At 39.8% G+C, this 25,124-nt stretch overlaps 1 protein-coding gene across 2 annotated transcripts in view; it reads left to right on the forward strand.

The window, feature by feature from the left end:
* Positions 1–25,124, forward strand: part of ELOVL6 (ELOVL fatty acid elongase 6) — a 121,222-nt gene that overhangs the window by 20,429 nt on the left and 75,669 nt on the right. The window contains exon 1 of one of the 2 annotated variants that reach the window (XM_045085544.1): positions 15,482–15,585. The exons of the other annotated variant lie outside the window; for it this stretch is intronic. The gene's annotated coding sequence lies outside the window, so the exon portion shown is untranslated. Of the gene's footprint in view, positions 1–15,481; positions 15,586–25,124 lie in introns of those variants that run through there. 2 annotated transcript variants of the gene reach the window in all.

The following is a 25,124-nucleotide window of genomic DNA, read 5'->3' on the forward strand; positions in this document are numbered from 1 at the left end:
TAGGATTTATTTTGATAATGCAAAGACGTGTACTGTCACAGAAGTATTTTTAAAAAGCAGTAAACTTCATTCAGTTGTAGTTTCTTCTTTCAGTGGATAGACCTGGAGTAAATAAGTTTTAAATAACACTGTAGAAAATTTAGGAAACCACAAATAAGCAAAAATAAGAAAATAAAATGTTACCTTGACATAAACACTAACATTTCGGTGCAAATCTTTTTAAAATTCTTTCTTTCCATCAGTCCATTTTTGTTTTTCTTCTTAACAAAAATAGTATGAGTTCATGCCATATTTTTCTATACCTGACTTTTTTTCCCCTTAATATAGGATGGACATTATTTCATATTGTCAAATACTTCCCTTACCTAATTGTATTTGAGAGAATTATGTTTCTTTATTGTGATATTCCACTTAACGTCTGAAAAGCTTGAGGAGACATGTCACTCTTTTTAATCAGTATATTATTTTTTGTCATTTTTAGAAGGAAAAAGAAAGCTAGTAACTTTATTTTTTTAAAGATTTTATGGATTTGTGTGACAGAGAGTGTGCGTACAATGGAGATGAGAAGCAGGGGGAGAAGCAGGCTCCCTGCTAAGCAAGGAGCCCAGTGTGGGCTCAGTCCCAGGACCCTGGGATCATGACCTGAGCTGAAGGCAGAGGCTTAACTGACTGAGCCACCCAGGGACCCTGATTATTTCTTCTTAGTTTGTTCATTATACATTTTACTTAGAGTACAAGCAGAAATTAAAAATACATGGAATTTACACATTCTTAGATTATATGGTCCATAAGGTCACATTAGAAGTATGGAGAAGGGAAAGGAATGACTGGCTAATAGACAAATATCCTAGAAGCTGATGCACTCAGAAATAATGGTGTTTTTTCACTGCATTAAATTTGGGGATTGACTTAAATGCATGGATATGCCAGCTCTAGGGTAAGAGAGTAAAAATACAGGTAAAGCTCATGGCATATTATGTGATAGTTTCCTGTGCTTTAAATCTATTCTATGCCTGTAGATTTGGCACCTGTGACTACTGCTAGGTCTAATACAGGGGAAGCAAATCCAGTTTGGTGAACATGTGTTGACATTAGGAATGTCCAGCTCAGAGCAGGAGGGAACTGAAGGTCAAGGGAAAAGTCTCAGTAAATCCAATCTGATTCAGTAGGGCCACAGGCAAAAAGAGATGCCATCCAAGCTCTTAATTTTTTCTTTTGATTCATGTTCAGGAGGAACAGCATTCTTCATTAAGAAGATATGTGTTTAAAATGGCTGAATGGGGGGAGGGCGGCACCTGGGTAGTTCAGCTGGTTAAGTCTCTGACTTCTGGCTCAGGTCATGATCTCAGTGTCCTGGGATCACCCTGTATAGGGGTCCCCGCTCAGCCGGAAGTCTGCTCGTCCCTCTCTCTCCCCTCTCTCCCTCCCCTTGCTCGTGCTCTATCAAATAAATAAAATCTTTAAAATAAATAAATAAAATGGCCAAACCGTTTTTGCATCCGCATATTGGGGATCTCTTTAGTTTGCATTGAAGGCAATGTCATTTTATTGGACTCTTTTTATAGTTCAGGGAGTTGTTTTGACAGAAGGCCATAAGCTGAGCGGCACGGCCCATTTAATAACAGGGTAAATTACATTCAGGTGGCTTGCTGCAGGTAGAGAAATCAGGTAAAGAATCCATTCGCACTGGGTCTAAAAGTTTTAGATGTTGGTCAGGAGTCTTTCGAAATGTGTCAGATGTGGTTGTTCCGGGTGGAGAAATTGATGAAAGGGGATGATGGTTGAGGGTATCACTCGTAACATTAACACATTAATGTAACTCTCAGAGCAGTTCCTGCCATCCTGGGACTGGCGCTCAGCAAACTGGGCTGCTGGGATTGAGTTCTGCCTCCTTCTCTCATTGACTGCTCCTGGCCCTGGACCGCCAGAGCTACATTTCCCTGTTTGTGTGCATTCTCACGCTTGACTAAGTCACACCCAGCAATTTGTGTTGTCTCAACAGAGAAGCAGGTCGGAGGTGCTATTTGAATGCATAGATAAGCAGATAAAGTCAGTGGATGAAATAGCTTAGTATTATGGGGCTGCCTGGTGAGCTTTTTGGACTTCTTAAACAGACCTATAGGTTTACTCAGCGCAGGGCCGAGTGGAGAGTATTGCCTGGACATACGCATTGTGTAAAGTCAGTGTAACTGCAGATTCTGCTCCATACTTGGAACCTGAACAAAAGCAGGTTTGGGAGATCCAGGAGTGTTGTTGGTTTTCCTATGGTTACTATATAGCAAGCATAAGGCTCAGATGCAAAAGTCCCTGTATTCCAGGGGACATATGTCCATTGTTCCACTGTAATAAGACTCAAAAGCTCTTTGCAGAGTTCATAGTATAAGAAAAGAAAAGAAAAGAAAAGGGGAAAGGAAAGGAAAGGGAAAAAGAAAAGAAAGGAAAAGAGAAAAGAATGAAAAGAGGAAGGAGGAAAGAATTTTGAGTACATTGGGATAATTCAAGTGTTTATTTTTGCAAGCATTTATTTTAAACCAAGCAAAGTCAGATCACATTTCTTAAGAAGATAATCACTAATCAACTAGTATCAAGTATGGATTATATTCTAGAAAGTTCTTCCTTCCCAGGGTTTGATCTGTTGCCTAGATAGATTAGTACCGTCTCTCTCTAACCTATGTTCTTTGTCGGAGGTTCGGTGCATTCTCATTATTTGCAGTAGTTACATTTCGTAAAGTGTCTGAGAACACTGAATTAGCAAATTCTGAACCATTGCTCGCAGGGGAAATACAGGGTTAGGTTTCTGCAAGCCTTTGGTCACAATAGTTTTGCCAACTGATCAATATATGACCCTGTTTTATGCGTGCTTCTGTTTAAAGACACTTTATTTAATATGTATTGTTGAGTCATTAACATTAAACTCCCAACCGTAACTCATGCTTCCGTGAAAGCTCATCTAACACACGCATTTCTCTGTAAGGCACAGCCTTCTTGCGCTTAAGAGCACTGGACAGCATTTCAGTACTGGGGGCCGTTTTAAATGGTGAAATCACCAACAAAAAAGCACAAAAATGCAAAAAATGTAGCACCAAGTAGACCAAAAAAGGGACGCTTGTTTACTGTATGAGAGTTGAAACAAGAAGGCAGAGCGTTGCCTTGTTTGACCTTAGCTGCGAACGTGGGCATCGGCAAGTCAAATTATTCACTGCTGTACACGTGACCGTGAAAGACCATGGAAGACTTTGAGTATAGAGTTTGGGGTGAGTGATGGGCTTGAGTGAGTAGGCGAATTTGCAATAATGAGGATCGCCTGTGTTCAGCTGCAGGAAGAAGCATCCAAAGTTCAAGCCTTCATACTGTCCTAGATGAGTCTAACTTACAATGGCAGCACTCAACCTATGTTTAGCAGTGAAAATACTTTTCACAGAATGCTGAGAAGGCAAGTGTCTCTATACAGAGAACTTGTCTTTCCCAATTTACATCACAAAACATGCCTCTAAAGCTGCAGAGTTAAACGTTTATTTTATTTTTTTAAAGATTTTATTTATTTATTTCAGAGACAGAGCACAAGGCAGGGGTGGGGGTGGCAAGGAGGGGCAGAGGGAGAGCAGATGCCCCGCTGAGCAGGGAGCCTGTCCCGAGGCTCCATCCCAGGACTCTGGGATCATGACCAGAGCCAAAGGTAGACGCTTAACCCACTGAGCCACCCAGGCACCCCCCAAATTTTATAAAAGCGGATAACAATTAGGTCAAAAAATTATAGTGGTTTCCTAAGGGAGAATCAGGAGGGAATTTCAGAAAAAAGTGGATAATTGCAAGCATGCAAGCTTACACACACACACACACACACACACACACACAGTGAATCCTTTGTCATTGCCTTTATGAATGTGGAAGGTGATCGAAGCGTTTGCTGGAAATTGAAACATTTATTTGAGGATTTCTTTGGGGCATTTATAAGGATATTAGCTAACAGTTATTGAGAGCCTACCATGAGCCCACGGAGGGCTTTGTGAATAATTGACTCACTAACTCTCCATTTTATACAATCGGCTTTATGACTGGGCGTGTTTTGCAACTGAGGAACCTCAGGCACAGAGAGGATGAGTAACTTGCAGAAGGGCACAGAGCTGGTAATCAGTAGAGATGGGCTTCAAACCCAGGCAGGCTGGGTCCTCTAGCTATGCTTTATATACTCCCTCTCCGATTTTGGCTAATGACCCCAGCACTTATTGGAAAGATCATAAAAACCATTCCAAAGACCATATTTTAAAAGGGTAGTGATGGGTGGGAGAGTGGATTTCATTTTGTTGAGGAAGCCCAGATCATGGGAATATATCACATGAAACAGAGTCTTTGAAAAAGTTACGATTGTATCTTTTGAACTGGACTCTTATTCTAATGGTATATAGCAATATAATGCTCATATAACGAGCTAAAAATACAGACAGAAAATGCTGATTCACTCTTGAAAACTTCTTTTTTTTTTAACTTGAGTAATCTCTTTCGTGTTTACTTATATTCCAGGCTCTATTCATAAAGTGATACAAAGGCAGGTTCCTACTAAAACATTAATCTTAATTAATAAACACTCCCTAACTAGATCTTCCAACTGGAATCAAGCATTTTGTGGCAAAATCTAGAACTTTGTGCCAAAAATACAAGAAATGACTTTTTTAAATCGCCTGACACTGGTCAGCACCTAAAGACCTCAAAAAGTTTTACATACAAACAATAAGAACAGCCTTAAACTTCAATGTGGGAATTCTGTTCTGATGTCTTTAAAAAAAAAAATAAGAACTCTACATATAGATTTTTCAAAAGATGATGTGTGTGAGGTTTTTGTTTTTTTTTTTTTTAATTTGACAGACAGAGATCACAAGTAGGCAGAGGGAGAAGAGGAAGCAGGCTCCCTGTCGAGCAGATCGTGGGGCTCGATCCCAGGACCCCGGGATCATGACCTGAGCCGAAGGCTGAGGCCTCAACCCACTGACCCACCCAGGCGCCCCTTACTTGTATGTACTTGTCAGAGATCAATTATAGTCAAGAATATTCTGATGGTGGGGCACCTGGGAGGCACAGTCGGTTAAGCATCCAACTCTTGGTTTTGGCTCAGGTCATGATCTCGGGGTCATGAGATTGAGCCCATCATTGGGCTCTGTGCTCAGCGTGGAGTCGGCTTAAGACTCTCTCTCCCTGTCCCTCTGCCCCTCCCCCTCCCTCTCAAATAAATAAATAAATCTTAAAAAAACAAAAAAGAATATTCTGTTGGGAAGGCCTTGCATCCCCCTCAAAAAAAAAAAAAAATACACCTTTACCCTCCAAAAATCTTTGGTAGACCTTTGTGTCTTACTAAAATTATATTACTGGAGAATAGATCTTGGCAGAAAAAGCACATCATGTATGGCCAAGGGGGAAAATGCCTGCTTACAAAACAGCAAGACCAGTTTGCAAAACATATACATATTATACGTATATACATATACAAATATATGCACAATTTTAACTGTGTGCATATCCGAATTCTAATCATGATCCTTTTGAAGATGGGATTAAGTTTTACTCCAGGGACCCAAAAGTGTGTCTCAGACCACGTAATACGTTTTTGCCAGTGGAGAGACCTTCAGATGCCTTGGTCTTCAGCAGCTGTGTGCATCTAGGCCATTCCATCTGTTCTTGGGTCAAGCCAGCTGGTTATTACTAAGAGATCGTAGTGTGCCCAACAGGCAGGAGACAGGCAGGCGAAAGGAAGACAATGTCCTGTGTTTGGCAGAGAGACCTTTTGTAAATATCTCAGTCTGTTGGAATTGTGATCCATTCAGGAAGGCAAATCCACTTGCAAAACACAGGTAGGATGTCGTACGGCCCAGCAAATGCTCAAGTGCTATAATATCACAGAGGGAGTTATAGTAACTCGGAAAAGAAAATCACTATGTAGTGAGATGTTTAGGATGATTTCCTGAAGGGGCAGGGGGCCTTGAGAGCTTGTAGTTGGATTAACAAAGAAGGAGGAGTAGTGGGAGTTTACTCTGAAGGTTGCTAGCAACGACCTCCCGTGTGTTGTCCCCAGTGCCAACCCCCCGACAGAGTACAGAGTGCTGAGATGTAGAAGTGCCTTCCAGCTGTTTTCCATCAGCCAGGGCGAAAGTAGAAACACAAGAACTCAAGACAGTTGTTATCTGAAAAGAAAGGTGGGTGTGTATTGCTCAAGAGAGCTAGTTGATCTTTCTGGCAGTAAAGGACAAAGCAAGGTCCTAGACCAAAGACTTAAAGTGACCACTGGGGGAAAGTCAGTGATACAATATCAAAGAACACAGGAGAGCAAGGGCCAGATTAACACGACTAAAGTCACTTTCCAGTGCTCTTACCTGAGAGCAGGCTGGAAGTCACAGTACCCAGGAGAATCAATAATGCTGACTTTATCTTCCCTGAAGATCAGCTCTGAGCTGGACCTTTGCTGATAAGCTGGACCAGTAGTGCCAGACTCTGTGTCACGGAGGGAGGAGGTGCTATGGAAAACAGGATCCCCAGTTGACAGTTGGTGAGGAATACAGAGAAGCCATTAGAACAAGTATGTCCTTCTTGCTTGAGAAAACCACCCTTTCTTCCCACACTCCCTGATGAGCCGAGGGGGTTTAGGCAGAGAATGCAGGATTGTTCTTGGCAGTTCTCGAATTCTCTCCCATGTGTGGGTAAACAGTCGGTTTTTCCAAAGAGGTGTTTATCGGCATTGTCTACGTACCTTATTTGAAGCATCTCTGATAATCCTGACAGGAATCCTTATAATTGTTATTTTATAGTTGAAGAAACTGAATCTCAAAGAGGTGATTAATTTACCTGTACCAGCTAGCGAGTGTGTGACTGATCTGGGATTAGAACTCGAGCAACCCCAGCTCCAGAGACCAGAAGCCACGCTTGTCTTTCGTACCCACTTTGCTGCAATGCTAGGAAAGCACAGGAGTTGATCAGCTTTAGCCGCTGAGAGGAGACGCAGCCCAGCCCAAGTGAGGTTTACGTGGAGTTTGTTGGGGGGAAGGAGGCTGGATAGGTGAGGATCAACTGGCAACTCGGGAACCAGACTGAGGAACTGGAGTAGCTCTGGGGCACAGGAAGGAACCACATAAATCAAGGATGAACAAAATGATGGAACTTCCCTCTTCTTTCACAAACCCAAATAATATTGAAGATGAATCATATGAAACTACCAGTATTTTGACCTGTGAAATGGAGATATCATGGTTCGATGGAAACAGATTCCCTGGTATAGTTTTATTCTTCTTATTTCACCAATATTTTCACCTGAGAGAGTCCTGGAGACGGTTGCCGTTTTGAGTTTATTGTTTGCAGACACCAAGCAAACAGTCTGTATTTCTTGTCCAACTAGTTAGAAGCCAGTTCTCTCTCTCTCTCTCTCTCTCTCTTTTTTTTTTTTCTGAATAAAGATGAAACCTGCTGCGTGAGATTTTAAGTTTGCCATAATTTGGAAGCACCTCATAAAGATTGAATGCATAGAAAGGCCATGCACTGCGTTACTTTTCAGAGCTCCTTGCTTTCATCAAACACAAGCAGCCCACCAACCTGCCCTCCATCTTGTTTTCCTTCTTTCCTACAAGTCTTCTTGGCATCTCTAGAGCACACTTACGGTGATAGTTGCCTTTTGCGAATGTGTGTATCTCGTGCTGGGGTCCTTGTACTCATGCTAATGAATGCAGTTTCCCTTTTTCTTTTTCTGAGCCAGAAACTTCCCTTCCTCCGCCGAACTTGTTCTTAGAGAAGCCGTGTATGAAAGCCTGGCACCTGTAGATTCAGACTTACCAAATCCTAGTTACGCCCTTGCCACGGGATGGTTTAGTGAACTAAGCACTGTCGTTAAGATCTCTGGGTCTCCATTTCTCAGTTTGAAATTGGGATAATCAGATTGGGCTGTGGTTGGGACTCCTTGGTGGTTCAGTGGGTTAAGTGTCTTCAGCTCAGGTCACGATCCCAAGGTGCTGGGATCGAGTCCGGTGTCAGGCTCCCGCTCAGCAGGGAGCCTACTTCTCCATCTGCCTGCTCCTCCCCCTACTTTTGCGTTCTCTCTCTCTCTCTCTCTCTGATAAATAAAATCTTCAAAGCAAAACAAAACAATTTGAGCTGTGGTAAGGACTGAACTAGAGAAGGTGGGTAAATGGCTTATAAAGTGCCCAGGACTTTTTCAGACCTTCATAAAGGGAGCTTTCGCTGCATGACCATGGGCATCTGTTTTCGCTTTGCTTTGCTTTCAACCTAACTGTGCTCTTAATTGAACGGTATTTTTTAACTTCCACAAAGCATTCAGAAACATCGTTAAAACTCTGCCTAAAAACTTTCATGGCTCCCAAACTGCCTGCTCCATTGATTCAGATTGCCCACTTTCAGGTTTCCCACTCGGATACAGAAGACTTTGAAACATGACTTCAACTCACCGTTCTGAATTTATGGTCACTTTCCCCCTTTTCCTATGAATAGCTTATACCCCGGCATTTTTGAACCACTTCCTATTCCGTATGTATTTCCATCCCATCCTTTTCCTTTGTGTCTCTTAACTGGAATATCTGTCCCCTTTCCTTACCTTTTTTTTTTTTTAAGATTTTATATATTTATTTGACAGAGCACACAAGCAGCAGGTAATGGCAGAGGGAGAAGCAGACTCCCCACTAAGCAGGGAGTCCAATGCAGGGCTTGATCCCAGGACCCCCAGGATTGTACCTGAGCTGAAAGTAGATGTTTAATCAACTGAGACACCCAGGCGCCCCTCCTTTCCTTACTTTTTTTTTTTTTAATTTTTTTTTATTTGACAGAGAGAAATCACAAGTAGATGGAGAGGCAGGCAGAGAGAGAGAGAGGGAAGCAGGCTCCCTGCTGAGCAGAAAGCCCGATGCGGGACTCGATCCCAGGACCCTGAGATCATGACCTGAGCTGAAGGCAGCGGCTTAACCCACTGAGCCACCCAGGCGCCCCTCCTTTCCTTACTTTTAAAACTTACCCAGAAAGCTTAACTTGACCCCATCACCTTTAAAAAACCTTTGAAAGTTTTTTAAATGGTTTTGATATTTGCAACCCCTAGCTCTTGTTTACCTCTGGCCGCTTTTCTTGTAATAAGTTTAGTTATGATTTGTGTTATTACCCTTATCGCATTATATACTCATTGATTGTAAGACTTGACTTGTAATCAAACCTGCTACGATGTACAGTAAGGTCAGGAACTATTTGCAGAATTCCATTTACTCACCAGACACTGTTTCAGGGCAAGGCTCTTGCTCTCATGGACCATACATGCCTCTGGGACAGAGAGGCATTAAACACATAAACAAATGCATAAACAAAATAAGGTCAAGTGTTGATGTGTGCTACAGTGAAAACAAAGGCACCTGGATGGCTCAATCGTTAAGTGTCTGTCTTCAGCTGAGGTCATGATCTCAGGGTCCTGGGATTGAGTCCCGTATCGGGGCTCCTTGCTCAGCGGGGATCACGCTTCTCCCTCTCCCTCTGCCTGCTGCTCCCCTTGCTTGTGCTCGCCCTTTCTCTCTGTCAAATAAATAAATAAAGTCTTTAAAAAAAAATAACGTTAGATGTTGATATGTGTTACAGTGAAAGTACAATAACAGCGTGATAGGAAGTAACCAGGGGCCACATGGAGCTCCATGTTTTTAGTCAAGGCTGGGGGACTGGTAGGGAAGACTTGTCGAAAAGCTATCATCTGAGATGTTACCGAATGAAAAAACCATGCTAGCCCTGGGAGCATCTGGAGGAAGAGTGTCCCAGGCAGGACATAATCAATACAAAGCCTTCATCAGATGAACTGTGGCTTGGCACCAGAGTTGGCTTCTGCTTTCTGTTTTGTTTCCAAACACTGCTCAGATATTGATTGCACATTTGTGTCTTGTTTGGTTGTTTGGAATTCATTGTATTCTCAGTGTAGTTCTGTATTATTTTTACCTATATGATTGGGTTCATATATGGTCACAGGAAGCCAGTTTTTCTCTGCACAGCCTTGGACACAGAACATTTCATTTAAATCCTAGCTCTGCCACTACTTACTATGGGGTGGCCTTCAGTACATTATTCACCCCTTCAAGACTCATGTTCCTTGACTTGAATGAGTATCACAGGAACTCTGCTTTTCAGAGATGTGAGGATCTAATTAGGAAATGTATATCAAGTGCCTGGCTTGGAGTAGAACTTCAGTAAAGAGTAGAATTTACTACGTCATGCATCGCGTTTGGGGAACCTTAAAACATGTTCTTCATATGGAGTTGTAAAACCAGATTCTAAGCTTGTGTTTCTGTAGTACTGCAGTTAGTTCCCGTGGTTAAGCATTCATCCTTGTGAAGTTTTCATCTTAAGGCAGATTCACTCCTGCTGAGAGCAGAAGTGTTGCAAGTTTCTGGTGAAGGAGCCTGAGCTTCCCACGTGCCCCAAAAGGAGCTGCTTTGATAAAGGAACTAAGGTGTTAACAGTAGAAGTCGAAACATGTTCAGTGAGGTGGAGAGACTACCACTAGGTCTGTCTGTCTATCTGTCTGTCTTTTTTAAAAGATTTTTATTTATTCGACAGCCACAGTGAGAGAGGCAACACAGCAGGGGGAGTGGCAGGAAGAGGAAGAAGCAGGCTTGCCGCTGAGCAGGGACCCTGATGTGGAACTCGATCCCGGGACCCTGGGATCGTGACCTAAGCCAAAGGCAGATGCTTAATGGCTGAGCCACCCAGGCACCCATAGGTGTTTCTTTAACCAAAATGTAACTCAATTTGCCTTTAGTCCACAGTCTAGATAGAAACATTTCAAGAGCTCCTATTTTGTATTTGTAGCAGGGAGATAAGAGGGAAAATGGAAAAAAAAAAAATTCTGGTGGAAAAATTTCTCCAAAATATCTATATTCAGAAAAACAGTTCATTACAGCTCCTTGAAATAACCATATTAAGACTTTACTGAGTTTAACTAAAAATAAGAGACAGTTGGGTAATTTGTTGTCTATTATCTTTATAATTCAGCTGTGGATAGTCCATGAAACTATTTATTTAACATCCTACTGTTAGCATTCTTCTTCTTTATTTTTAACTTTAATTTTTATTTCTTAAAAAATAATTAAAAATAGGCATGATATAAAAATAAACATTATACAAGGGCACGTATGGAAAAGGGTATCCAGTGTAAAGGAACATATCGCCTTGCAAACCACAATGCCCTACCCTGTGGATAACCAGCGTACCCTTACAGCTTTATTCTATGCATGTACAGAACAATTACAAATACAATTAGCTTCTCATTATTTGTGATAGTTATGTTCTATAAAGTCACCACAAACAGCAAATTATCAAATGCAAAACCATTACACATATTAGGTTCCTGAGAGCTCCTGAGCATTTTCAACAACTGATTAATACTTAACCTTGTTTTATGGTTATATCTGTTTGAAAATATCGTATTTAATATATATTGTTCATTCATTAACATTGAACTCACAGCTACTAGCACTGCAATGCATGCCTCAATGAAGCTTATCTAACACATAAAGTTTCTCCATCAGACATATCACAGCCTTTGCTTAGAAACATCAGACAGTATTTCAGCACTGAAAGTCATTTTAAACAGTGAAATCGCTAAGAAAAAGCCACCAAATTCAACAGATGTGGTAGTAAATTAGATCTTGAAAGCGCACTTCTATCCAGTATGAGGGCGAAACAAGAAGCAGAGAGAACATTGCCTTGCTGGACCTTAGCTGGACATGTGACTGTGTCAGTTAATTCACAATTTTTTTTTTTTGCCACTCTGTGCATTTCCACGAATGACCATGAAAGTGGTGTGAGTATTGATTTGGGGGTTAGAAATAAATTTCAGGAACACCTGGATAGCTCAGTCGGTTGAGCCTCTGACTCTCGATTTCTGTTCCTGTTATGGTCTCAGGGTTGTGGAATTGAGCATGTGTGTGCCCAGTGTGGAGTCTTCTTCTCCCTCTCCCTCTGCTCTCCCCGCCACACCCATCCTTGTTCTTGCTCTCTCTCTCTCTCTAATAAATAATAAATAATAAATAAAATATTTTTAAAAAGAAATTGTAGTGAGTAGGAAAATTTGCAAATACAGAATCTGCAAAAAACAGGGATCGACTATTATCTTTTTCTAATTGTAAAGACACAGATGGTAGTATCGATAGATAATGTGCTGCATCCCCTTTCTTCACGTAACACATCTTAAACATATGTGATACACATGTCCATATATAATATATTTCCTTAAGAAGAGCTTTTGAATTGTATATTGTCATAGAAGCTGCAGTCCTCCTTGAGGTGGACATTTGTGTTGTTTGCAACACTTAATTATTGGAGAGTTCGTATATGCAGATCTGGAAGAAACACGTGGACTGAATTGCATGCCTCCATGATGACTGTGCATTATACATTCCTACTACAGCCATTTTAAGAGGGTTTGGCATTCTTTTACAAAGCAACGCGTTTTGCTGGTAGTACTAGATAATGGTTTGAATTCTATCTTAACACCGATCTACTGTGTCGGAGGTACCGTTTTACCAGTTTTCCAGTAGGCCCAAGAATCTACTGACTAGAAAACAATAGTTACAACTTCTAAAGAGTGAGTGTATGAGATACTCAGTTCCTTCCCTCTCTGTATACCAATATCCTAACCTTTATATTTGATACAAAACTGTGCTCAGTGCTTCACGTGAAGCAACTTGTCGTTTTCCACTCTAGTTAAACTCCTTGCAGAAAGTAGTGTGTTTCAAAAGTCCACACACATTGTAGCAACATATGGGCAACATGGATGTTCTCAGTATTTTATTGTTAGAACAAGCCTAGAGAGGATAATTTGAAGAGATTAAAAATATCTGAAACTTTACTCCCATGAAGTTGGTATGGATCCAAACTGGTAAAATGGCAGAGCTGTACAAATTATTTAATAAGATACCATTTTTCAATCCCTGCCTTCATTTTAGTAGCAGGAGATAGACCGTAAATAAGTTAACCATGGAGTATATGGTTATCTGCCAAAGTTTTTCAGTGTACATAGGTTTTTCCCCAGGACAGATCTCCCCTTATAGTGTGCCTAAAGATGCAGGTGCAGGAACGTTCTTTGAAGCACTGGTTGTAATAGCAAATAATTAAGGGCAGTCTAGGTACCTTCTACTACAGAAATGGTTTAATAAATTACAGCACAATGAAGCGGTGGAATACTATGAAACCATAAAATGAACAATGTCAAACCCTAAGTGCTATCCTAGAAAGACCAAGACAAGGTACATTGTTAAAGATAAAGGCAATTCGATTGTTATATGCATCCGTGTCATGTGTTGTTAAAAACACACACACATACACACACACACATTAAATTTTATTTGTTTTCCTTGAGGTGCCAATTTTTCCATTGTTAAAAGAGGTCTTACACATTAGTAGGAAAAAGATAAATAACTCAATAATATGGTATGTAAAAGGCATAAATTGGAAGTTCATAACAAAGGAAATGTTTCTTAGCCATGTCTTTCGGGAAAAATGAAAAAAATGTCTAAATGAATTTGCAACTACACAGTAAAACAGCAATGAGGTATCACTTTCACCTTTTCAGTTATAAGAGATTAAATTTTTTGAGCAATCTCAAGGCTCGAGAGTGTGGGACAATGTTGGTGGAAACATAAATTCCTGTACTTTGGGGAGCCCTTTTGGAAGCTGATTTTGCATTCTCTATCAATTGTTAAAAAGACTAAGGTAGATTCTTGTGCTGATGTGAAGAGATTTCAAAGGTACATTGTCATAAATGAAAAACATCAAGATACACAATAGTATTTAAAATAGGACTCCTGGGCCCGTTGGCTGGCTCAAGTCATTGGAGTGGGTGGCTCTCCGGGTCAGGAATTTGAGCTCCATATTGGGTGTAGAGATTGCTTAAATAAATACACTTTAAAAAATAAAATATGACTTTTTAAAAAGTACATATGTATATATTATATACTAATATGTATAAAAATCTGAGGAGTGGAATTGGGAGTCCGTGGGAATGGGAAGGAGACTTGACTTTGACTTTGTACTTTTCCTGTATTACTTGACCTTTTTTATTTTTTACCATATGCATGTATTATTTTTATAGTAAAAATGAAATCTCACCAATTTAAATGAGAAAACATTTCTTTTTCTTCACACAATCAAGCAAAATAACTTTAGCCATCAAATCATTGTTGTTGTCCTCACCTATATTATTGACTGGTGGTCCCCTGTCTTAGAAATCCCTTGCGATTAAAAGGTTTCATCTGTATTGTTCTCCTGGGTAAGCCCTGGTAGCTTGGCATATGGTAGGCATTTGATAACAGTTTGTTGATTGAATAAAGGATAAAAATTTTTAAGAGATTTTTTTAAATTTATTGGACAGAAAGAGCACAAGTAGGGGGAGCAGCAAGCAGAGGGAGGGGAAGAGGCAGACTTCTTGCTGAGCGCAGAGCCCTCTGCGGGGATCAGCCCCAGAACCCTGGGATCATGACCTGAGCCAAAGGCAGATGCTTCACAGACTGAACCACCCAGGTGCCCCAAGGAAAACATTTTTAATAAAGTGTCCAATATTCCAGTACCACCATCATTCTGGCAGGTACATTATTGTCTCTGTTTATAGGTAAAGTAGAAAAAAAAGGTGTAATGTCTCAAAGTCAGTCTGGAAGTGACTAGAATAGATATGCGAAGTGAGTTTAGTATTAGAGCAGAGGTTAAGATTTTGTGAGTCATAACTATTTGTTCAACTTAACGTATTATCCAACTTCCTGGTCATTAATTTGAGAGTATTTGTTAAATTTTGTCCTGGCTCTTGATAATTCTTGATAGTACCTTTGGGAAACAGAAAAATGTGAATGCATGTGAAGTTTTTCTTCATCAGAGCTGTGCTTCTGTCTCAGTAAACAAACTAGAGGGAAAGGAATGTGTAGGGTGATTCCATGAGTGGCACAAAATGAGTTACCTCATGTTTGGTTTAAAGTTGAAAATGGGGTTGAATTATGGACCATCCATCTATACAATGGTCCATTATGCAACCTTATATTTATTTCCATGGGTGAATATGTACTGACATGGAAAGATGTACCCCTATCTAATATAAAGTAAAATAGAAATGTATACTGTGATTAAATTTTTGTAAGTAATGTATGTATTAATAAATTTGTAAAATTGTCAATAAGTGCAAGAAAATAATGTAAAGATTTTCTTAAACTGTGCATTAAAGCATAATTAACTAGCTTGGTAAACTTAGTTTTCAGTGAATATATGCATGAACTTTGGTTTTCCTATTATCAGAAAAGTTTATTTAATCCTTCCTGTTCGCAGAAAAGGACTGGTGATTAGATGTCACAGTATGAAGCATTGACTGTTAGTCCACTTCATACCTTCATGAGTATATATACTTCCTACTTCCTTTACTTAAAAAAAAATTTACTTAGCAACAGAATGAAACAAAGTGTCATGTTAATTCAACATGTACAACTCTGCAAGATGTTTTTATATCCTCCATAGCAGATAGGTAATTCCTTGAGGTGTTTGGCACTAAGGAAATGCTTATTGGGTCACTGTTGGTTTTCTTCTCAAAGAAAGGTAAGATATGGAGGCACCTGGGTGGCTCAGTGGGTTAAGCATCTGCCTTTGGCCCAGGTTATGATCTCAGGGTCCTGGGATGGAACCCTGCACCGGGCTCCCTGCTCAGTGGAGAGCCTGCTTGTCCCTCGCCCTCTGCCTGCCTCTCTGTCAACTTGTGCTATCTCTCTGTCAAATAAATAAATAAATAAAACCTTTTTAAAAAGAGAAAGGTAAAATATCTTTAAGAACTACCTTACAGATTACTCATTCATTGCCCCTGACCTGCCTTCTCAAATACTACGTAATAGTAGTTTCGGTATCTGATCTGCTCAAACCAGATATTTGTACTTTACATTGCATGCCAAATTATTTTCCTATTATGCTTCAGTTAGCCATCACTTGGGGAGGGAAAAAGTGAAGTGAAGTTGGTGGTTATTTGATACTAGCGGTGAATAACATGTTTGAGCCTTTCTCTTACTCCCTTCTAACCTAGGCTTTGTCCTTTCCACAAAGAGGCTAAGGGGACCCTGCCTTCTCCACTTGGACCACTCTCCTCTCCAAATCTTCCAAAAAAATAGGTCGTAAGACGGATTGGCCAGTTTGCACAGGGTGTTTACAGACCAATGAAGTGAGTGAGGAAAAGGCATCTCTTACCAATGAAAGATTTTTAGGAATAATCTTGTGCTTTCCATGTGAATGTTGTTTTTACTTTGGTGATGTATTTTATTCCAAGGCAGACACTTATTAATCAAATGTTTATTTAATTAACCAAGGAAGTATGAAACGGCTCAAAGAAACTAATTCAATCCCTCTGTCTCTTCTTTCCTGAAAAAGAAGCATGTGTTTCATCACACAGGAAAGCCCCTTTCCTGCCTGTTCACGTAAGTCAGTAAACTGTAGACGGAGCACAGCCGGGCGTGGACATCTTAGACAAGCCCTTCCCTTTCCTTATCCCCTCAGCAGCGGTCCTTCAGGGAGACTCACATCCTAAGTCTAGGTCACTTGTTCCCTAATCCTCTTTCCTGACGTGTCTCCCACTCCAGAAAGCATCTTAACACTGCCCGATTATTTAGATTTTACCAACCATGCCGTGTTCCGCAGCAACGGCCGGTCTCTGGAATCTTCAAGGTGCCTCTTCTGGAATCTTAACTCTTCCAGCAGGTTCTAGTTTTCTTTTGTCTTCCTCTTCTTTTTCTGTTCCTGTCTTTGTCTCTTCAGTAGGTATTCACAGAAAGGAAAACAGGCGTGTTTGGAGGGATGCCCAGTAAGGCACTCTTCCTAAGAGAATGTTTGTTCAGTGTCTTTTTTCACCGCCTGTGTGTTTCATTATTCCCACACGGCATTGTAACAATGAGCATAGTGGTTCTTTGCATGAGTTCCCACGTAGTAATCACCTGGGAAGCTTTTACAATCACCTGAGCAATCATCTTAGCATCTCTGGAGGTGGGATCAAGAGGTTTAAATCTTCCCCAGGAGATGAAGTAATGAGAACCTGTGATTTAGGAAGATACTAGAAACAAGTGTGTCTGTTAATCTGCTCAAGTGATTCTGGTCATCTTAAACATACGGGGAATACGGATCTATTCCTTCATGGTGTACTGAGCTGTTTCTGGGTTCAGATATGAATATAGGAACCAGGACAACTTGGGTCTCTTACTCGTGTTATAGAAAAAAATTATAAGTCTTCTAATGAATGCCTTTGGCATAGTTAAATCTTGAAATTCATGATATACATTTTAAAACTTTGATTTGGTAAAATATTATCCAATGTGTGATAGAATGCTCTTAAATATTTGGGTAGATTTATAGTTTTTTTTCTATTATAAACAAAGTTTTGCTATAAATAGAACATTTCCTACACTCTTAGTCCCCCAAGCTAATAATTTTTGGTGCCAATATTTTTAGATAAGTTTTTTATGATATATCAAATACTGTGTGACTAAATGTAAACATTTCTAAAACCACAAAATCATTAATAAATATATTAGGGTCACTATTTAATTTTGAGCAAGCAATTATAATAATTTCCCATTTGAAAGACATTAAGAAGTACAAGTTTTCACATATGTAAACATGTTCAATATGTACTTAAAAATCATATCTTCATGGAATATTTAAAATTGTTTACCAGTTGTACTCAAAATTTGCTGAAAACATATTGGGGTTAGTAAAGTATATTACGTCCCTATCATGTATATTAAGTACCTATCATGTATTTAGAATGCATGACTCAATTCTCAGAATTGAGTTAATTGAGAATTAATGCTACATAGGAGGATAGTACCTCCATTCTCCTGATGAAAGAGCTATGGCCCAGTCACAGAATCAGTAACTGTCAAACATGCTGGATTTTAGCTTAGATCCCTTTTTCTGGCAAGCCCTTCTCTTTTCTCCTTCAACCACATGTTTGTCTTTCCAGCTGCTAGAATAACATTTCTCCTCCAAATTGTATCACAAAGAAGACATGGAGTTTTAGGGTTAGAGAGTGTCATGGCACACGGTTCTCCATCTTGCTCAGTACGTTGCTGCTTCTCGTTCATGCAGCACCGAGCCATCTTGTCTACCCAGCGGTGACTGCATAAGACAGAAGTTGGCAGCTGATAAAAAGCTCAAACAGAGGGACACCTGGCTGACTCAGTCAGTAGATCATGGGACTCTGATCTTAAGATTGTGAGTTCAAGCCCCACATTGGATACAGAGCCCACTTAAATAAATAAATAATGAATGAATGAATGAATGAATGATTTTTTTTTTTTTTTAAAGAAATTCAGACAGGCTTTGGGTTTGATGATAAAAAAAAATAACTGAGGGGGCACATCAGATGTTAAGCTGAAGAAATTAATATTGATGACAATGCCTAGCACCTTTTACATTTCTTAACTTTTCTGAGTAAAAGAGGAATTGGTAGTTTTAGTAGACAAGTCTGTGCTTTAGAATAAAATTATGGTTGGTAAAGAAAACTATTTCTGTTTCATTGCAAATGAGGTAAAGAATGCTGTTAGGTCAGTGGAGACAGCTAAGCCTTGTAAAGCTGCTTACTTTGCATTAAGAAACTACAAAGTAAGAAACTGCCCATTATTCCATCTCTAGAGTTATTTCAGGAATGGCATTGGAAAATTCAGTGGATCTCATCTTAAACAAAGATTTGTTAGCTTTGTTTAAATCTGAAAACCGCCCTTAAAAACGGGAAGATTACAGTACTTCTCACTTAATTATTTACATAGGAGCATAAGGTTTAAAGTTTTAAATTTTCAAAACACTAAAAAGAAAAACTGCATACTTTAAGAATGAAAGTGGAGGATAAAATGTATCAACAGTTTATGAATCTTAAAGGAGCGTTTATTACTTTTTACTTTCTTTACCTGGCGTTTTCACCTGCCGACCATTGTGGATTTTATGTCAAGGAGTGAATAATTGTTAAAAATTCTACAGATAATATTTCTCTTCCTGTTCCACTATCAGTTAGGTTTTACCCTACCATCTAATAACTATCTATTTATCCCACTATCAAAGTGTAAGGCACTCAAGAGAGACCTGTAGGTGGTAAATGCTGTCATTCTGTTTCAAAGAGAAATATTTTGTGTAGGAAATAGAGTAATAAGTAAGGTCTCAGAAGTGATACCAACCACCTGCTTTCTACAGAATGGTATATTTCTACTTTTACTGTAATCATAATTACTTATTTCTATTACTATTATTATTAACTTTGGAAAATCCTCTCCATGACACCAGGACATTTTCCTAATACACATTTTGTTTGTAATTGTTTCTTCATAACTGTCAGTGTTCTGGCTGCCTACTTAAAAACCAACATGGGCTGACCGTGACTTTATAAAGCGATCAAGGGCATAACAGAGAAGTAATTCATCATCTACTATGTCCTCTTTGCTCTCTACTAGACCGGTATCCTTATTCATGGGAGGGCCACACAGGTCTGCCATCTTCATTTTGAAAGACAAAAAATCGTCTTTGCCAATTCGAAAAAGCAAATTTTGAAAGAACCAAATGTTCGTTTTGAAATAAGGTTTCTAGGACAGGGTAGGAACGTGCTTCCCCCTTCATCTAAAGTTTCCTTAAATATTTTTAGCAGTCTGAAACACACACACACACACACACACACACACCTGTGACCTAATTGTCTCCACCCTCACCACTTACCAGCGTGATCTCTGTGTGGACCAACAGCATCCCTGGGGGCGTTGTTGGATATATAGAATCTCAGGCACTACCCCAGACCTACTGAATCAAAATCTGCATTTTAACAAGATCTCCAGGAATTTCATATGTTCAAACAAACCCAGAGTTTGACAACCTGGTATTAAGAAGCACTCATTGCCTGGCAGAAAGACCAGGCATGGCACTATCAGTATTTTCCCTGAGACAGTTCTCTCTCTCTGCTCGAGACGATGCTTTACTTTTTTCTAAACAAGGGAGATCCTGATCTTGGGTAATAGGGAGGTGAAGCTCAAGCAGGTGAAGGTCTTATAACTGTAACAGTGTGATGATAGCCAGCGTAAAATAATGCCAGGGAAATAACTGATGAGAATCCATTAGGACGGATGAATTTTTTTTCCTCAACAACTTCCTCTTTGATGGTGTCTTTAGTCAGTGATCTGTGAAGAGAAGGGTCCATGATCAGGATTGGGATGAGTGAAGTAAGGCATGACCTATCCGTAGTGCCTAAAGAAAGCTGTTTCTTATTATAGTATGATCCATCAGTATTAAACTTTAAAAATATTTTGGGGGCATATGGGAGTGCCAAGAGTCCAAATTAATAGGAGTCAACTATTTAGACTCAAATACTCCTCATATGAATATTCATTTTACTGTTACCCTGCATTAGCTAAATCTCCCTTTTCTATTTTTAAGATTTTTTTTTCCTTAAGTAATCTCCACGCTCAAGGTAGAGATTGAACTCACAACCCTGAGATCAAGAATCACATACGCTCTATTGACTGGGCCCACCGGGCGCCCCTGATAAGTCTCTATTTTATCACTAGGATTTCCATACAGTTTAAAATGTAAAGATGTTCATATTTTCAGGTAATGACTTTCTTGTTGACTGCTGCAATTTCTCTAATAAGATTAATATTCATTCATGGACCACTGAATGCATTCTGCACAATCTCGTAAATGAATCCTCACCGTACTCCTAGGTAACAACTCTTATTTTCTCCTTTTTACTGATAAGGAAACTCAAAAAGGGAGACATAAGTAGGCTCCCAAAATGATATAGCTAGTAAGTGGCAGAGGCAGTTATTAAAGCCAGCATCTCCCATTCCAAAGTCTTCTTTTTTTTTTTTTCATTTTGTTTTGTTTAATATCTTATGTATTTATTTGACAAAGAGAGAGAGCTCATGCAAACACAAGCAGGGGAGCAGCAGGCACAGACAGAGGGAGGAGAAGCAGACTTCCCGCTGAGCAGGGACTCCCAACTCAGGGGCTGGATCCCAGGACCCTGGGATCATGACCTGAATTAAAGGCTGACGTTCAACCACCTGAGCCATCCAGGCGTCCCATGATGTGCTCATTTTAAAGAAAAAATAAAAATTCAACTAAGAATTTGATTAGGAAAGCTTAATTACGCTCTCAAATCTATAAGATTTAGTCTTCCAAATAATGAATTCCTTTATCCATTCAGGGGTGCTTTAAAACATACTCTGTGGGGGCACCTGGGTGGCTCAGTGGGTTAAGCCTCTGCCTTTGGCTCAGGTACTGGGATCGAGCCCTACATCGGGATCTCCACTCATCCGGGAGCCTGCTTCCCCTTCTCTCTCTCTGCCTGCCTCTCTGCCTACTAATGATCTCTGTCAAATAAATAAATAAAATCTTTAAAAAAAAAAAATACTCTGCGTAGGTCTTTTCCCAAGTGGAAATTTTTCTATGTAGACAGGTAAACATCAGTGTTAGGAAGACTCTTTAACAGGAAAACAGCAGAAAGTGGTCCACATAGAATTCATATTCACATTTGTTTTATTCCGAAAAGTTTTTTTCTGTCTCTTATAATTGTGTTTCTTTCTCATTGTTGTTATTCTCATGTATGATCATCTCAAGGTGGACAGACTGATTCACTTCTCTAGAACCTAACCGGACGCCCTTATTATGGTAAACGACTCAGTTTGAGAATGGTCTTGGTGGCATTCTTCCATCCGTGTTCTGAGTAGGGGCTGCTGGCCAGGATTCCTTCTTTCTGGATATCCATTATATTTGGGTTTCTCACCTTGTGGAATGAGGATTGGGATTGAGCAGCTGGAAAAAGATCTTGCCTTGGTCCCGAGAGACTGGCTGGGTTTTTGTTTTTCTTCTTTACTCCTGCCAGTTCTCTGAGCTCTGTCTTCATTGTAATCGCCTCATATCTTTCTATACAGTTGACCTTTGAACATCACAGGTTTGAACTGCGTGAGTGTACTTACATACAGTTTTTTTTTTCCATAAATAAAAGTGCAGTACTCTAAGTGTATTTTCTCTCCCTTTCTTAGTAAACATTTTCTCTTCTCTAGTTTACATTATCATAAGAATCCGGTATCTAATTACGTATAACATACAAAATATGCGTTAATTGTTTATGTTCTTTTTTTTAAAGATTTTGTTTATTTATTTGATAGACAGAGATCACAGGTAGGCAGAGAGAGGAGGAAGCAGGCTCCCCGCCGAGCAAAGAGCCTGATGCGGGACTCGATCCCAGGACCCTGGGATCATGACCCGAGCGGAAGGCAGAGGCTCCAACCCCCTGAGCCACCCAGGCGCCCAAAGTTAATTGTTTATGTTATCAGTAAGGCTTCTGTTCAGCTGTAGGCTATTGGTAGTTAAATCTGGTTGGGGGGAGTCAAAAGTTAAGACATGGATTTCCAACTGTAACAGGGGTTGGCATGTCTAACCCCCACGTTGTTGAACTACATATACTGTGCCTGTTCTGTTGTCCCAGCCAGGACGTTTCTCCCTGCCAGGATGTTTCTCTCTGCCTTGAACCTCCCTGAATTCCAGCTCTAACTGGCATGAACCCTCTTGCTTTGCCAGATGCTGGACACCAGCTTCCTCAGATGAGGATTTTAACGCACTTCTGCGAACTGATGCAGAGAATACAAGTCAGACCAAAAGGAGGGAGGTGACTGCCTGGTGACAAGACAAGAGAGAAAGATTTCAACAGTTGATGGATTCCGGCATCTAAAATTAGATCTTTTGAAGTGCTGGAATTTCCATCTTTAATAATGTATTTCTTGGCAGACATTCTCTTCATAGTGATTACAGTTGTTCCATTTGGAATTAGTTCAATTTTCAAAGCCAAGAGGCTCTGTTTAAAGAGTTAGCTATGAAATGTATTTTTATTGGCAATGATCACTCCTGTGCAATACCCAAGTAGGAAGACACTAACTGCATCCACCCCAGCTCGTTATAATTAGGATCCTCTCTGCAGACAGGGAACCAGTGTAAGGTTGGAAAGAGAAAGGCCACCACTGACTACTGAGGAAGGACCTCAGGAGTCTTCTGTGTTCTCTGGGGCTCATCACTTCACTGTTGGTTGACTATTCCAGTTCTATTAGGAGAATTAGGAGTATTTTGATAAAATGTTAACGTTCATCACCAAAAAATTGGAAATAGTTGTAAGCAAACATGACTTAATGCTAGAATGGTATTACATTATATGAATATACCGTAGGCATTGTGCCAAGTTTATTGATTTACAGTGAAAGATATCTTTTCCAGCATCTAAAATATTCATAACTACTCCCCATGCCTCTCCATTTCTTATAAAAGTACCTACATAAGGATTATGGATTGGGGGTAGAATCAAAATGCAGGGAACTACCTAATTTTTATCTGTAACAGAAAGTGACCGACTGTATTGTTAGTATCCTGTGGGTCACGGAGAATACCTCTATGACAGATATCAGTACTTTTACTTTGAAATTGCTATGTCAGTTCCTTGACTTAAAATTTTCTCAAGATCAATCTTCTTATATTATGAAAATGACTTATTTTTGTTCATGTTGTTATTGTTTTCTTGATAGAAAGCTAAACTTTCTAACGTAGTATTGCTCCAATTTTACTATGCATCCAAGTCCTCTGAGGAATCCTGATAAATGTGGACTCATTTTCAGGAAATCAGTATGTAAATGTATAGATTCTTAGATGATGCTAATGGTGCTGATTGCTACCACCCTTTAAGTAGAAAAGTTCTAGGCATCCTAAGGAATGGCTGACATTTCTTGGAATGGGGCATTCCTATACAACCTAGCTCTTTTCTTCTGAACTTGGTAGGCATTTAGTCTATAAATGTAAAACATGGAATCAGAGCATGAAATTTTTTTACCTTCTGTACAGATTCAGGAGTGCCATTAAAGAATAATTGAACTAACAGAGCACTTGGAAGACGTGTATTATATATTGTGTATTATATGTGGAGAAAACTATCTATAGAAAAATTAGGTATATTTATCAACTACCTATAGAACAATATTTATTGTAAAGACAAATGAAAACCAACACTGGAGTCTAATTCTTTTTTTTTTTTTTTAAAGACTTTATTTATTTATTCGACAGAGAGAAATCACAAGTAGATGGAGAGGCAGGCAGAGAGAGAGAGAGAGGGAAGCAGGCTCCCTGCTGAGCAGAGAGCCCCATGCAGGACTCGATCCCAGGACCCTGAGATCATGACCTGAGCCGAAGGCGCGGCTTAACCCACTGAGCCACCCAGGCGCCCCTGGAGTCTAATTCTTATGAAAATCTCACTGCCATTTATTTGAGCTGACATCAATAAGATATTCCACATCTAGCAATGTCCAATGAGCTTGTTTGTTTTGTTTTTTAATGATGTGACCTCACCAAATCCTGGAATCAGGAGTTTGAGGTCCCTTACACAGTATTATGGTCCACTCTACAAGAACTGCCCACTTGATAGGCACATGGTAGAGAGGTTATCAGCTTTTAATTGGTAGATTTGAGGGTCTATGGAATTTGACAAAGAGACAATTCATTTTGTGTATGCTCGGGTAGAGGGTATCTAACAGATAACGGGCAAGCCATTACAGTATGTTTTAGAAGATTTAGCATAGGTATAATATTTCTTCAAAACGTAAAACCACAATTTGAGGATGAGTTACATTGAAGAATAGGTATATCGTAGGATTGATTGATAACTGGAAAAACTGGCAACACAGCCAGCAAAGCTCCCAGCCAAGCGGAATAAGCAAGAATTAACTAAAGTCAGTAATTATGTTGTTTACTTTTCCAGTCTGAATTAAGAAATGCCACGATCTAACCCAGAGAGGAAGGCGCAGGTTGATTATCAAGAGACCAAGAGTTCATTCTTACTGTTGAAGATTTGAACTTCCTGGTCGTTACATTAATTCATTTAACTAGTTGCCCAGAAATTCTTTAGGAAGACTGAGGAGTAGACAAATGACATCAAATGGCAGAGATTCCACAGTTTAGACAGGCACAGAGGTGGGAATGTAAGGAATGTTCGTAAATGCTAGTTAGAATGGGAGCAAGAGGAACCCTGTTAAGTCCTGTTAAGCAGGTCAGGCAAATTCCTGTAACCCAGGACATTGCTACAA

This window comes from Mustela putorius, unplaced genomic scaffold, assembly GCF_011764305.1.
Source record: "Mustela putorius furo isolate JIRA1106 unplaced genomic scaffold, ASM1176430v1.1 tig00000868_pilon_pilon_pilon, whole genome shotgun sequence".
In the NCBI taxonomy this organism is placed as follows: domain Eukaryota; kingdom Metazoa; phylum Chordata; class Mammalia; order Carnivora; family Mustelidae; genus Mustela; species Mustela putorius.